The sequence below is a fragment of the Triturus cristatus genome, chromosome 4_1 (assembly GCF_964204655.1).
Source record: "Triturus cristatus chromosome 4_1, aTriCri1.1, whole genome shotgun sequence".
NCBI classification, from domain to species: Eukaryota; Metazoa; Chordata; class Amphibia; order Caudata; family Salamandridae; genus Triturus; species Triturus cristatus.
In genome coordinates this window covers 882,247,678-882,261,613 of record NC_140585.1, presented here as the reverse complement: position 1 = coordinate 882,261,613, position 13,936 = coordinate 882,247,678, and the positions used below count along the sequence as shown (strand labels likewise).

Here is a 13,936-nt window from a genome sequence, read left to right as displayed (position 1 = left end):
GGAAGAATAAATGGGTATATAAGTGTCTAAATGGATGATTTGTTTTTGAAAAATTGATTGTGTAACTGACTGATTAAGTGTATCATAGTGAATACATGGCTTAGTGAGTAATGTTTAAATATGTAAATATCTGTATCAGTCTCTCACTTTGTGTATAAGTGGCTGCATGGGTTGGTGAGTAGCTACATGGGTGTCTATATAGGTTATTAGTTGGTTTTTTGAGTATCAGTCTGAGTGTCTGCATGGTTCGGTGGGGGTATTACGTAGTGCATAGGTGCATGAATGAGTGACTCACTGTTTGTATGTGTTGAACACAGTATGTGTGCAGGACTGTATGGGTGGATGAGTGTGTGTATGGGTGTGTTAGTGAGTGAATGACTGTCTCAATAGTGTCTTTATGAGTAACTACATATGTTTTAAACTAGTATATGTGACTATTGGTGTATATATGTGAGTATATGTGAGAGTGAGAGATTGAAAGAGTTCCTGTATGAATAAGTATGTGTTTCTATAAGTGATTGTTTAAAAGACTAAGTATGTGTAAGTTTCCGTAGAAGTAAGTGTGGTGGTGTGTGTATAACTGTATATGCAAGTAAATGTATGTTTGATTCTTTATTAGCATGAGTGACTATGTGTGTGAGTAACTATGGATGAGTGGCATTGTGTAACAGGATGTATAGGTGTATGAGTACATATGATGAGTGAGTACATGTATGAGTGACTGTATTGGACTGTTGGTGAATGAGTGGATGTGTATGTGGATCTTAGAATTACTGAAGAGGTTGTTGTAACTGGTATTGGTATGTCCATTGTTTTGAAAATTTTAGTCTCTATTTTTGAATGTGTGTATCAAAGGTTATATTAGGGTGAGAGGAGGTCTGCCACTCTATCACAAGGATGATGTCATCAGTGATGTCATCAGTGATGTCATTTGAGATGTCATCAGTGATGTCATGAGTGATGTCACTGACCATGTCATGAGTGATGTAATATGTGACGTCATCAGCAGTGCATTGCGGGCGCGCGAGTTATAGTTAGCTGAACTAACTATAACGGGGGAATTTCAATGGTTTGGTACAAGTGAAAAGTCCAGCTAACTATAACACCCCTGAAACCTATGGTTTTTTCAGTGAATTTCTGAGGTTTTTTAAATGCTAATTCCTAACTATAACGTGCCTGAAACCTATGGTTTTTTCTGTTAATTTCAAAGGTTTTTTAAATGCTAATTTCTAACTATGCCTACAGAGATAGGACATGTGAAGAAAGAAGAAAAAATGCACAGAAAGAAACAAAAGAAGTGCAGAAAGAAGCAACAGAAGTCCTCAAATACGAAGATAAGTGCAGGAAGAAGGATAACGTGCAGAAAGAACAAAAAGAAGAGCAGAAAGAAGCCTTGTTGCAAAATCATCCTGTACCCTCAACTTTTTCAGACGGATACTGGTGGTAACTGAGTCTGACTAACCAGTCCTAGAGCCAGTGCTATGTTAAAAGACACTTAGAATACAGTGAAAACACCTACATACACTAGGGAACATTATGCGTTGGGGTCCCCCTGTGATTAGCCTTACCTCCTCTATAAGCCCCTAGTATATAATAGGGCATGGGGATTAAAACTACCTCTTAAAACAGGCCACAGGGCGTTTTTGCACACGTTAACTCAGGCCCCGTCCCCTCCTTTCACCATTGTGTAAACACGCCCTGTGTCCGTTTTTAGTTGGGAGATTAAGTTCATTTGAGTCCTGAGGGTCCCTAGGGTCCAACTAGCCCACTAGGTACCTCCAGTAAGTGCCACAGAGCTGCGTTGCAGAGAGGTGTAAAAAGTGGCACGGCCTGGACCACCTCTCTGCAATGCAGCTCAGTGGCGCTTACTGGAAGCACTTGGTGGGCTAGTTAGCCCCCAGGGGCCCTCAGTATTGAAGGGAAATTATATCCCCAATTTAAAACGTGCCATGGTGCGTGTTTGCACACGTCACCTCAGGCCCCGTCCCCTCCCTTCACCACTGTGTAAACGCGCCCTGTGGCTGTTCTAAGTTGAGAGATTAAGTCCCCTTGAATCCTAAGGGTCCCTAGGGTCACACTAGACCACTAGGTACCTCCAGTAAGCGCCACAGAGCTGCGTTGCAGAGAGGTGTAAAAAGGGGCTTGGCCTCAGAACACCTGTCTGCAGCGCAGCTCCCTGGCGCATACTGGAGATGCCTGTTGGGGGCGCGTTTGCAGAGTGCTGCATGGAGGGGGCATGGCCTCCGGCACGATGCCAGTCTTTTATTTATTTATTTTTTTTAAGAAGGGGGGCTGTGTGGTTCCCCTTCTTATTCTAATTTATTGGCCCTGATGACCCCATCCCCCAGGGCCTGTCTCCTAATTATATTTTTTTGACCCCAATCCCCAGGGCCGGCCACTGTTTTTTATTATTTTTAAAAAATATATATTTATAGACACACCTAGGACATGCTGGACAAACCGTACGTACCTATCACCATGACGATTTGCGTGATATTCATTAAAAGGCGACTATGCATGCAATTAATCCACGTGGAATGTATTTACACCACTAGTGAAGCTCTGACATGTCTGATGCTCTACCGTGCCTAATCCCGGTAGACACCCTTGTCGTTTATTTATACAAACATGGGTAGCTATTGACGGGCACATTTAATACACATGCACACCAAGCCATTCAAAGGGGATTCGACAAAAATTCGACCAAAACTATGCAAGAAACCCCCCTCACAGTTAATAAAACACACATCCACTGCCGGATGTGTAATACTTTTTATTTTACTCTCTGGAAAGGGGACGAACATCACTTGCGAGTCACAGCGCGCTCCTGACAGAGCCCAATGCTGTGTTACACCCACCATTGCCTGCCGAGTGCCACACACCTCTGTATTGTATTCCACTAGCTAGTGCATATGCTATGACACTCTCTAGCCCATGTGCACTGTAACACCCCCCCGTGAAAATGTCATGCCACACTTGTCTTCGCACGGGTTATATTGCCCCATCTAACGTGCCTTCCTCGATGCCTATGTTATAACGCACAGTGCTATGCCATACATATTACAATTTGGGATCCATATCTTTGTCACAGTGCATATGCAACGTTACACTCCCCAGCACATATTTTATATTACAACTTTAGAGACTAGTTAGGTTACACAACACTGCCCTGTGCATATTACACTCCAAGGCGCATATCGCATAGCACACGCTAGTGCCTGTGCTATCTCGCGCTCTCCAATGAATCTGTCATTGCGCACAATGTATTGCATATTATATTTCACGCCTGGTTCATCTTATATCACACTTTTTGGTGCATAGTTTAAACCATACACTATATCTAGTTTTCATTTTCAATCGTGCTCTCAGGACTATGTTCTATATAACACTGTGTTCACCTACCCTTTTCACGGGCATTACATTTTGCGATAGGGGGTGGAGGGTCAGGGGGTGTTTTTGCCAAGTGAGCCCGGAGTCACAGTCACTAACGTCTTCTTCTTCCTGAATAAAAGTGAGATTATGCTGCATACTTGTTCATATTTTAAGTAGTTTGCACAGACAAAATGTTTTAAAAACAATAAAGTTTCTAATACCCGCCTTCTCTGAACAGTTAGCTTGCTGCCCCATCCCCCTCCTCCCTATCCTCTGTTGTGTGAATCCATGGACTAGCCTCCTCCCTCCTGCCATGCATGGTCTGATGTGCTGCCACTGCCCTCAATTTAGTATGATGTACCAGTCCACTCCTCCTGCCCTCCATTGCCCAATTCTATGCCCCATCATTGACCTCCTGCTTAAACTCTGTGCTTAGCTTGCTGCCCCTATTCTCCTTCCCCCTGCCCTCCGATGTCTTTGTGCATGCCCCTGCTCCATCCTTTTTGCCCACCATGTCCCATGGACCTGCCACTCCTATCTACTCTGAGTGTTCTGTTGAGCTGCCACTCCCCTCCCACCTGCCTAGCATTGTCAGATGACTGTAACCTGTCCCTGCCACCTCTACCCTGCCTGTCCACATGCCATGCCTCTATCCTCTTCCTCCTGTCCTACATGGTCCATTGTACTGCCACACCCTTCTGCCCTCCCTGGTCTGTTGTGCTGCAACTGCTCCTCCTGCCTGCCCCGTGTGGTCTGTTGTGAGGCCCCTTCCCCTGAACTTTCTTGTCTGTGCACAGGTCCTGACCCTCCCTTCTATCCTCCATCGTCCTTTGTGCATGCCCCTGCACCCTCCTTCTTGCCCATCATAGCCATTGTGCTGCCACTAACCCTCCCACTTGCCATGCATGGTCTTCTGTGCTGCCATGGCCCCTCCCACCTTCCCTCCATGGTCTGTGTGTATGCCATCACAGTCTCACTGTTGCTCTTCATGTTGTGTCTTGCTTCTAGTGCCCATCCTGCCTGACCTCCATGGCCATCTTGCTGCTCCTGCCCTGCCCCCTTGCCCCCAGCCCTCTGTTTACATGTGCAGACCCCTACTCCCTCCCTCCTGGCTTGTCTGTTCCATTGTAATGCCCCTGATCCGTCCCTCCTGCCCTTTATGGTCTGTTATGCTGCAGCCTTCTCTCCTGTCTGTCCATTATGGTCAGCTAGCTACCATTGCCTCTTGCCCCTCTGTTCTCTGTTGTCCATGTGCATGGTCCTGTCCCCTCCCTCTTGCTTTCTATGGATTGTTGTGCTGCACTCCCGTCCTGCATGCCCTGTGTGGTGTATTGTGCTGCTGCAAACCCTGATGCCTGCCCTGCAGGGTCAGTTTGGTGCACCTCTCCATGTCTCTCCTGTCCTCTGTTATCCAAGTCCATGTCCCTATCCCATTTCCTTCCATGATCCAATGTACCATACTTTCGAACATTTTGAACTTGGTAAGAGGGAGATTTTGAAAAAAAACTGGGGTATTGATTTTACCCTTTGAGTTACATTGAAAAAGAGGATATTGTAGACAGGAGACAGATCAAATAAAGCCCATTTGAGCTTAAAAACATTGGACGTTTCCTGGCTGAATCGGGTCTGTTGGCATGTATGGTTGTACTACCATTGCCTCTTCCTTCTGCCCACAATGGTCTATTACATTGCCACAGCCTTGAAGGAGGGTAGATTTTGTATCACAGGGGGCCCCTGGCCCGTTCTGTCCACACCTGAAGCATGAGACCCTTGTCCTTGCCCTGCCAGCCGCATTTGTAGGCCGTATTAAATTGACCAGCGGGTCCTGTGTTGCTATATAATTATCCTGAGACATCCTTACCACTCAGCCAGCATAAAACCCCTGTGTAGGCCCTTCTGTTCAATATGTAGGCCTCTTTGTTAAATTGACCATAGCTCTGCAATTTTAGTGTATAGCAGTCTGAAGGCAGGTCTGCGAGGCCTTCTGCTCCAAACTAGTAGCCCCCACCCTACCCGAGTGCTCCGTGCTCGGTATCAAAGTTCAACATCCCCCTGAAGCTGTCGACATACAGTAGGCTGCATCCTGGACTGGTACTTGCTTCCTGGGCAGGTTTCCCGCTTTTAAGGAAGTGGCAACCGCAGAGCGTCAAGTTAGGAGAACTGAGGAGATTTTATACATGAATATATTGAATTCCTGTACAATACCCATTATTTTCTGCTTGCTCTATGGAACTTACGATAAGCGATTGGCCTGAGAGACTGACCTTTTCACCCAGTCCATTGTCAGCATTAAGTGGGTAAATGACGAAATGTCTGGTAAAATGTGCAGACGAAGCTTTTGGGTAGCATACGTAGGTAGATGTAGCGTGCAAAGGAGCCCACAAAATGATATAAAAAGGGAGCACCCACAGATATCGACGGACAACCTCGCCGTCTGTATGTAGGTTAACAGGCTGTGCAGGTTTTCCCCAAGAACTGGGAGCTCTTGTCTTCCTTTGCTTAAAATGTCTTGCTCGGCTTTGCTTGAAGTATCTTATTCTATTTTACCTATATGAAATGTCATGTTATGTTTAACCATTGTTCTCTTTACTTTTGCATTTAAAAGATGTTGTATTGTAATTGCAGGAATGCTTGCTCTAAGAGTAAATGTGAGTGTCCCTAGGTAACATTTTCCTTGGTGTAACTTGTTTCTCATGATGCATTTATAGATGTGTTTTCTCTCTCTCTCTGTCAGTCCATTAATTGAGATACAGAGAATATCATGACAGCTGTATGATTATCTGGATTCTGTATTTTGTACTTTAGGTCTCTATTCTGCGGTTTCTTTGAAGTTGCATCTTCTCATTAAACTGCCATTGTATTCTGCCTCCAATTCCATGTCTCATATGTCTGTTTTCTTCATTTTTGGAGCAAGCGTTCCTAGGCACCCCGGCTCAAATTAAGGTGCCCCTTTTGTCCCTGACTCACTCTCCTGCTCAGTTCTGTGGTGGCTCCCGGGGCTCTGGGGACCGCCCCTAGCTTCCTTGACCCGTAATAGATCTTCCCTCCAACAGCCTCTCTTGCAAGTCCTGTATTGTTGGTTTGTTGCCCCTGCCCCCCTTTCCACTGCCCTCCATAGTCTGTTGTGCTTCCACGGCCCTTCCTGCCTGCTCAGTGTGGTTAAATTGTTGCCTTTGCACCCTCCTACCTGCCTTCAATTTTCAGAGTCCGTGCCCCTGGCCTCTGCCTCTCAACAGTATCCTAATGAACAACTAGATTGCTAACATTCTATATTTATTACAAAAGTGTGGAGCGCCTGACATCATCTTGATGTAATCAAAACTGTAATACCTAGAGCATTCCTTTAGAAATTACATATATGAGAGGGTCTTATTGGCATCAAAATTATGGTTAGTGCTCTAAAAGACTAAAATAAGGACATATTTTCTGAGTTTTCAAATAGCGACAAAGCACTTTTAAATTATTTGTTATCTTTATGTTTTTTTATCTAGTTGACAACTTGATTAAATGTTGCACTTAGGGGAGAGGATGTGGTGTTACTTCCAGAACTGCAGACTTTGCAACTGGGGAACCAGGTTGAAGTTTCTGCTTCAGCTCGACATTCTGTGATTCTGGTCAAATCACTTAGTCTCCCCATGTCTACAACCAAAATGAATTTGTTCTTGTGTGATGTAACCAATGCTCATGTAAAGCACTCCAATACCTGACAAGTCTGCACTATATAACACTGCAAAAACACAAAATAATAAGTGTTTTGCACACTTCTGTCATTGGGCTATATTTGGGCTATATCTGGGTGATTTTGGGCTACATTTGGGCTCTTTTGTCTCCGGTGGCCATCTTGGGAGATTTATTTGTTATGAAGTTTCCTAATTTCCTCATGTACTGCAGTCTCCTCAGTTGGAAATGCTTTCAGTTTTTTACTTTGATTCCATCATGAAGGTATTCAGATATGTCACACATTTGCCATGAATTCTGAATGTTAGCACTCTAGTTGCTCATTAGATCACTGTAGTAAAACTACTGCTCACCATGGAAGTCTGCTCCTGGTATTAAAAGTGCATGTTTCAGTCTGCATGTCAGAATTTTTTAATGAAATAGAAGAGGATTTGAGAAGTCACTCAAAATGTGCCCTCATTTTCTTTCTTCAGCATTAATCATAATTTCTATGGCAAAATGAACCCCCTCATTGTGTTCCTTTTTAAATTAAATGTTTTAAGTGTTACCAGTTTATTCCAATCAAGATGGCTTCAGGTGTGCCATACTTTTGTCATAATGAAGACAGTAAGTGCTCTAGTTGTTTTTAAGAACATTCTTGGACATTCTGTCATTGGGCTATACTTGGGCTACATCTGGGTGATATTTGGGCTACATTTGGGCTCTTTTGTCTCTGGTGGCCATCTTGGGAGACTTATTTGTTATGAAGTTTCCTAATTTCCTCATTTACTGCAGTCTCCTCAGTAGGAAATACTTTCAGTTTTTTACTTTGATTCCATCAAGAAGGCATTCAAATGTGTCACACATTTGCCATAAAATCAGAATGTTAGCACTCTTTTTGCTCATTAGATCACTGTAGTAAAGCTACTGCTCACCAGGGAAAACTGCTGCTGGTATTGAAAGTGCATGTTTCAGTCTGCATGCCAGGATTTGAGAAGTCACTCAAAATGTGCCCTAATTTTTCTTTATGCAGCACTAATCATACTTTTTATGGAAAAATGAACCACCTCATTTTGTTCCTTTTTAAATTAAATGTTTTAAGAGTTACCACTTTAATCCAAGCAAGATGGCTTCAGGTGTGCCATACATTTATCATAAGTAGGACGGTTAGCGCTCTAGTAGTTCTTTGGAACACTCTGGAAAGCTGCAGTAGAACACAAAGGAATCAACTGACAGTATCTGCCCTTGTTGGATGTACATGTTTTACTGAGAATGTCAGACTTCATTCTCACATGACTGAGAAAGATAATGTGAATTTACAGAAAATAAGCTCTCAGTTTAGCTTATAGATCACCTTCCAAACCTCTGTGGTAAAAGCATGAGAAAATATTTTTCTCTCAATCATGATATCCCAGCAGAAGGCTTTTTCACATGGTGAAATCACCTTAGAACATACCACAATTCCTAAAATGAGTATGGTACCATCAACAAATGATTTATAATGTAACTAAAGTCTTAAAATCTTCTATTAACTGCAATGCTTTTTAATGAGGTGCTATCATGTATATTGGTCCCAAGATGGCTGCCAACACTTCTTGGATGAAGTGCTGACAGCCAATCAGATCTCAGGATGAGATGTGTGGTTAGGCTCCGCCCACATATATATATTGATTTAAATGCTATTTTCTCAGGAACTACTGAACAGATTTACACCAGACCTACAAAAGGCACTTCCTTGACCTGAGGACTACCTCTCTGCCAAATTTCAAGTAACTCTGTTCAGCCGTTCGGGCTGTAGCTGTGTCTAAAGGTCCTATGGAAAAATGCATGGGAAAAACGCGTTTTGGGACCCCCTTTTTTCTCGGCCCCCGCTTGACGAATCCCCCCGAGACTTTCAGGGTAGGAGCGGAGCGTAGCGCCCCACCTATTTTGAAAATTTCGCGAGGATTCGTCGACCGGCGCCAAAGTTATTCCAAATAGAATGTTGCGGATTTCCTATGGAAACAGGGTCCTAACTATAACTACCTACTGGCGACCGCCAGTAGGTAATATATATAAATATATATATATATATATATATATATAAACTGGTTGTCTGCTAATAAGCACAACGCACTCTCAGTCGCTTACAGGTAACTTTAATTCGCACTGTAACGCGTTTCGGGAGACACGCTCCCTTGGTCACACAGTGTGGAATCGGATCACACGCTACCATTAGTACAAGGTGAAATCAACATAGTCAAGGGACTGCCAGTAAACAGTGCAAATCAGTACGTAATCATGGCGGCCATCTTAAAGAGGTGTCGTAATGTACAGCCTGATAGGCATGCATAAACCATATACAGAAATGTTCAGAACAGAATGGCCTAATATTCATTTTGACAGTTATGTGTTGCACCCAATTCAATACTCTTCGTCATAGTGACTTGTTAACGATTGTAATTATGGTCACATTTACTGTCGGCTGTAACTGTAAAATAATCTGAGCGGCCATCTTGTAGATGTATAACAGTAAAACCAAGTGGTTAGAAAAATTGAATTAAGGCCTCATTACTCTATATGTAGTACGATAATTCATCAAAACATGGCCGCCATGATTACGTACTGATTTGCACTGTTTACTGGCAGTCCCTTGACTATGTTGATTTCACCTTGTACTAATGGTAGCGTGTGATCCGATTCCACACTGTGTGACCAAGGGAGCGTGTCTCCCGAAACGCGTTACAGTGCGAATTAAAGTTACCTGTAAGCGACTGAGAGTGCGTTGTGCTTATTAGCAGACAACCAGTTTACAATTTTGCCGGCAGTGGCTCTACCGGCGTAGCGCACCACCCAACAACGGGCGAAATCCCAGGAGGAGCTGACAGCGTCTTTTCTGAATCAAAAAGAGGGATTTTTGCCGGCCGCCGAATCATTCGAGGAGACTGGAATTTAACAAGAGTGGAACCTGCCCGTGTCATCGAAGACCCTTCGTGACAGCGTCCTAGAGGTAAGCCAGCCCCGCAGATCACATCCGTGAGTTTAACGTGGGATACGCGCTGACTTGTTCGGCTGCGTTTCTGTGTGTGTGGTAGGCGTCTCTAGTTGGCTGTTCTTTGGGAGGGCATTGGGAGTTCGTATTCATGTACTCGAGGACCGGGGTATTACCCTCACCGTGACTGTGTCAAGCAGTATGCTGACTTTACGTTTTCTGGTCTTGGGTCCCTGTTGAAACCCGATGGGAGTTTCCTCTGAAGAATATATTCAAGCGGCATTGGGAACTTCAAATATTTTGAAGGGGAGCTGGTAACTTTTTTGAAACTAGGAGAAAGTTTCAGGTGTTTTCAAAGACATTACTTAGTAAAAACGAGGCTTCGTAATTACTGTTTATTGACAAACTTTCTAATTCTGAAGTGCAAGAATTAGCTAATTTACATTGTTCACAGACTATATTGCCCATGGATATGGATGACGACTCGCAAAGGCGGCTGGCAGCACAAACGCTCTTAGCAAGAGCACCAGGTAAAACTCAACAGGGGATGATAAGACCGAACATTGACACTACCCTCACAATGAAACTTAGAAAATATGAGAAATTAAAAAAATCTGAAACATCAAAATGGTGGGAGGCGATCTCCCTCCAAGACTATATAGACAAAGGGATGGTACCACGCGGATTAAGAATCTATACCACACCATCATATGAGTCCCCTAACCCACGTATGTTGGAAGAATGGTCTGAGAACTCGACGAAAAGTTCAAGAACTATGCTCTGCATTCTTGTCAAATATGCATGGGAAGATCGGGAGAGCATAATGAAAGAAATACTAGAAATAGAAGAAGAACTCAAAACACATAACGAACAAGCTACAATCAAAAAATTCAAAGAAGAATTGAAAACAAAACTCATGCAGCATGAAGAGGACATAAAAATAAGGAAACAAAGAAAGCTGCACCGAGATTGCATAGACTACGAATCAGGTCGTATATTAACTTACAGCAGGAAATACGATCACATGTATGACATCCAACCATCCAAAATAGACAAGGATACAACTATTATTACGGAAACCACGGCCCAAACAACCCCTACAATTGATGACTCGGATACAGATTTCTCAGAAAGAACAACCAGCACCTCATCTGAGGTTGAAGTAATAACTAGACCGGCCACTTTTTTGGACGAATTCCGAGTGCTGAAGAAGGGGCGGCAGTCGGGGAGACCAACCCCTCCACAGGAACAAACACCGAGAGGAAGAGGAAGAGGAAACCGTGGGAGGGGAAGAGGACGAGGAAGAGGCAGGGGCGCAGCAAACAAAGGAGAACAAGGAGAAAGCACAGAACAATCAAGAGGAAGAACCGCAGAGCCAATGGGAACCAGACGGGGAGGCTACAGGAAGAACCAATAATGGATGATAACACTATGGTAAATAAAACCATTATAAACCTCACTAACCGACACCTGTCTAACCTCGAAAGGAAAACACTTTGTCTGGGTCTATCGTTCTGCCCCACAGAAGTCTTTAACTACTCTAACACAAGAGTAGATATGTTTAAGTTTATTCGTAAGCTGAAACTTACCAAATGGCACACCCTCAAAAGTAGCACATCTGATCCTAGCTACTTACCTTTGAACCCTGATGACCGACCAAGCCTCACTGTAGGGGATGCCAACATGGTACGAACCATGCAGAATCTTGCGCATGAGATTGACACAGATGATGGCAGTGAAAACACATTCGCGGAGATAAACAATATTGTCACCGACAAAGCAGCCATGACGGGCTTTAAGCCAAAATCAATATTCTATCCTATGCTCCCACATGACAATATTGATACGTTTCATGACATAGTCACTAAATCACTTCAGGATTGCAAGCATAGACAATATAAAGGAAAGGACAACTCCTTTAACCTTACCTTAAAACAGAGATCAATCATCACTACATTGGGTAATGACCCTAACCTCGTCATTCGCCCAGCCGACAAAGGGGGGAATGTAGTTTTGCAAGAAAAAGAAATGTATCTCAAAGAAGCATACAGGCAACTGGATAATGATACATTTTATTCCAAAAGCAGCTCAAGAGAATACAATGAAAGCATAACTACAACATGGGAAAACCTGTCCATATGGCAGCAGCAGGGTCTTATTACATGGGAGGAATTCTTATTCCTCAAAAGAGATTATCCCAAACTCCCCATTATTTATTTTCTTCCCAAAGTCCACAAAGACCCACTTGTACCCCCTGGAAGACCAATTGTCTCTTCAATTGGGAGTGTATTTGAAAACATATCAAAGTATGTCGATCACTTTTTACAGGACTATGTGTTCAAATTACCCACACATGTTAAAGACACCAAAGACTTCCTACGTAAAATCGATAGTATTGTATGGCATGAAAACTACATGTTCTTAACCCTTGATGTATGCTCTCTGTATACTATTATTGAACACAGTCAGGGTATTAGAGCATGCATACACTACCTAAATGAGAGGGACATAATGTATCTTGACCACACTAAGATGCTTACAGAGATGATGAACATATGTCTTCGCAATAATATATTTCTGTTTAACGGTGACCTTTACAAACAGATTACAGGTACATCAATGGGGACATGTTTCGCGCCTAGTTTCGCGAATTTGTTTCTGGGTCTGTGGGAGGAAGAAGTTCGCAAAGATGTCAAATATGCCACTCATCTTAACCAGGTAGTAACCTGGTTAAGATACATAGATGACCTGTTCCTTATTTGGAAAGGTAGTGAACAGGAAGCCACAGAATTTATCAACCTCCTTAATGACAACCCCTACAATATTGTTCTAACTCATAACTTACAAAAAGAGGAAATAGAATTTCTTGACATCAAAATCTCAGTTAAAGGCAATGCCTTAGAAACCACTCTTTACCGGAAAGAAACAGCCGGTAATAGCCTTCTTCATGCCCGCAGCAGCCACCCTGATACCCTTAAATGGAGCATACCTTATGGGGAACTGCTCAGGGCAAGACGAAATTGTAGTGATAATGAGGGATACCACAAGGAAGAACAGATAATGCTCAAAAGATTCAGGGAACGTGGTTACCCGGACTGGGTACTTAACAGGGCTGTTTCGAAAATCGAAAAAACAACTAGAGACGAAACATTAGAAATAAAGACAAGTGAAAACACGATGGAAAACAATGAGACAAGGGTGATCTTAACTTTTAACAGAGATTCCAGTAAGATTCAAAAAATTCTTACGGATAATTGGAATATCCTTCAGAACGATTCCATCATAGGCCCTAAAATCAGCAGTAGACCCAAAATTACGTACCGCAAAAGTAAAAGTTTGCGGGATATATTAGTACATGGTGACATCACAATTAACAAAGACCCATTTCACTATAATCTGAAAGGCTTCCATCCTTGCGGACATTGCAAGGCATGCAGAAATAGTAAGATGGTCAAAGAATTGAGTATACCTGGCAGAGTTGGTACTAAAAGTATTACACAATTCCTCACTTGTAGCACGACATATGTTGTATATGTACTTGAATGTCCTTGTGCTAAAAGATATGTAGGTAGTACCACTCACATGGCCAAGAAGAGAGTTCTCGAACACTTGAGAGCAGTGAACAACAAGGATCCACATTACCCCATTGCACGGCATTTTGCTGAATTTCACCTTTCCAATAGCAATTTACTCAGTCATTTTGTTGTAGAACAAGTGAGAGTGGGGAGGAGGGGAGGTAATAGAGAATTATCCTTGAGGAAACGTGAATCTATGTGGATTATGGACCTCGAAACGAAATTTCCAAAAGGCCATAATCAAGATGAGGAATTGGCAACGCACTTGATTGAGGACTAGCCCTATTGTGCTGCAGTTTTCATCGTTTTGTGCATGTGCAATTTCTACAGTCTGTGTAAATGTTTATGATATTGTGATAAT

General features: G+C 42.9%; 1 protein-coding gene across 2 annotated transcripts in view; it reads right to left on the bottom strand.

Moving 5' to 3' along the window:
• Positions 1-13,936, bottom strand: part of LOC146855704 (endogenous retrovirus group 3 member 1 Env polyprotein-like) — a 264,638-nt gene that overhangs the window by 81,181 nt on the left and 169,521 nt on the right. The gene's annotated exons all lie outside the window — the stretch shown is intronic.